The following is a 2,620-nucleotide window of genomic DNA, read 5'->3' as shown; positions in this document are numbered from 1 at the left end:
CCTCCCTCTCCCCACCTCGGCCGCCTGCCCTGCCCAGGATGCCCACCCCGAAGGCTCTGGGCCGAGCCCCGGCCTCCGCCCTCCCGCCGCCTCCTCCCAGCCGCCCTCTCTGCCTTCCTGCGTTTCAAACCGTCCTCTGGGAGGGTCTGCCGGGAGTCTGGGCCTAGCCTCTGCGCAGGGGTGGAGGCTCTGCTGGGGAGGGGTGGGGGTTAATGGTTAATCGGCTCCCCCCTCGGTGGACCGGTTGGGCGGGGCCCCAGGGATTTGGCTGTCTGTTGGTTTCTGGTTGACACCAGGGTGTTCTTACAACAGATGGGGGAGGCCCTAACGCCCCAATACCGTGTCACCAGTCCTGTGAGACGACAGACACACGCTGCCTCTTCAGCACTCACTGGACCCTGACTCAGCCACCCTCCGAGTCACTGTCACCCCAAGTCATGCTGATACTGACACGCTCACATGCACCCCCAGACACTGACAGCCCACCTCCAAGACGCCCTAACTCGGGAGCTTCCCAAATCATTGACCTCGACCCTCAGTGCTCTTGCAGAGATAACGCCGCCTCATGGCTCATGAGTCAGAAGCTATGGTCCCAGGCCCCACACACCAGTCTTCTAGATCCTCGTTCTAGGAGGCCCCTTCCGGTTTCCTTCCTTCCCTAGGGGCAGGAAGAGGCCCAGACTCCTGTCTAGGTCCCCTCCCCTGCTCCCCAGGACCCCACTCTGGGCACCACCAGCCCCCGCAGCGCCCAGGTGCTCAGGCCCAGACCCACTCTATCACCCCTTCCCTTGTCTCCTCCTCCAGCTCCCCCACCTCCACCCCGTGCCTCCCCCACCCCCCAGGGAAGAAGGGAGGCTTATAGCCCCTTAGACCCGGATTAACATTCAGGCGCCTACCACCTACTAATCATGACTCTGGGTAAATGATTCTCCTCTCTGAGACTCAGTTTCCTCTTCTAGAAAAACGCACAACCAACTTCAAAGGGTGGTCCGAGTATTAAATGAGTTGGTGTTAGGCAAACACCAAGCAAGCGTCCATTTCCCTCCACCCCCACCCTCTTGGCCTCCCTTTCGTATCTCCCTTGTCTGTCCCCTCCCTCCAGAGTGGGCTTCGTGGGCAAGCCACCTGAACAGGGCACCCGGGCAAAGGAGCTCCACTCTCAGGCTCCCGTGTTTGGTTTTGTGCTCGGCTATTCTGAACAAGGGGCCTGCATTTTTGTTCGGGACCGGGCCCTGCTAATCTTGTGGCCTTCAATTCACGGCTAACGTTTTTCTTCTCATCCCCTCCAGCCCTCACTGCCCGCTACACAGACAGGGGCAAGAGCTCCCGATCTAGCTGGGCAGATAAGGTCCCCAGGAGAGGGGGAAAGCGCAGGTCTGGGGAGAAGGACCTACGATTCTGGAGGCCTGGGAGCTTGTCCTCCTTTGTTGGCAGGAAGGGCTGGGCAGAGGGATTTGGTAATAAGGGCAAGGGTGGGTGAATTAGTGAAAGAGGGCATTAATGAGTGAGTGGGTGGGTGAATTAATGAAGGAGTGAATTAACCAGTGGGTGAGGGACTTCCCTGGTGGTCCAGTGGTTAAAAATCCACCTTGCAAAGCAGGAGACTCAGGCTCAAGCCCCGCTTGGGGCACTAAAATCCCACATGCTTCGAAGCAACTAAGCCTGCGCCTGAACTACTGAGCCTGAGTGCCACGACTAGAGAGCCCATGCGCCATCACAAAAGATCCTGCTGATGCGACTAAGATGCGATGCAGCTAAATCAATAAATATAAAAAAAAGAAAGAGTGGGTGAATTACAGACAGGGTATTAATACGTGAATGAGTGAATTGATGAGTGGGTGAATTACTGAAAGACTGAAATGAATCAGTGAGTGAAATGGTGGATGAGTGAGCAAAGGACTGAATGAGTGGGAAGGTGAGTGAATCGATGAATGGGCACATTGGAGGGAGAGGCGGCTTGCGTTTGAGGGGTGTGTAGAAGCATCCTCCTCACATTCTCCCAACTATTAGAAGCCCTTTTTCGGGCTTGTGTAAGCCTTGTTCTCCTCCCTCCATTTTCCCCCTGGAGCTTAGATAATTAGGGTGGGAAGTTGGGGGCAGCAATTGTTCTGGAGAAGAGAGGCTGGATTTGGCGTTAGGAGACCAGATTTATGGCTTCCCTGGTGCCTCAGACGGTAAAGAATCTGCCTGCCATGTGGGATACCTGGGTTTGATCCCTGTGTGGGGAAGATCCTCTGGAGAAGGGAATGGCAACCCACTCCAGTATTCTTGCCTGGAGAATCCCACTGATGGCAGAGCCTGGTGATTTACGGACTAGCTCTGTCACTATTCGGATAACTTTGCTTAGATCATGTCTCTCTAAGGGCCTCAACTTTCCCATCTGTAAAGTGGGGTGAAGATGCCGGCTCAGTTGTTTGTTGATAAGTACAAGACCTTGAGGGAGGGAAGGAGGGACAGAGATTCCAAAAGGGCTGAAGGAAAAGACTTCAGCTTCTGCTGGACTCCTCCCATGTTCCTCCAAGGACATCTGAGCCTGGTTCCAAGAGCCTTGGGCAGGAGACCCAACTAAGGGATAAACGTGGAGGAGAAGGAGGGACAGTCCTGGGAGGGACTACCTATG

Source organism: Bos mutus, chromosome 13 (genome assembly GCF_027580195.1).
Source record: "Bos mutus isolate GX-2022 chromosome 13, NWIPB_WYAK_1.1, whole genome shotgun sequence".
In the NCBI taxonomy this organism is placed as follows: Eukaryota; Metazoa; Chordata; class Mammalia; order Artiodactyla; family Bovidae; genus Bos; species Bos mutus.
Note: the sequence above shows the minus strand (reverse complement) of the source record.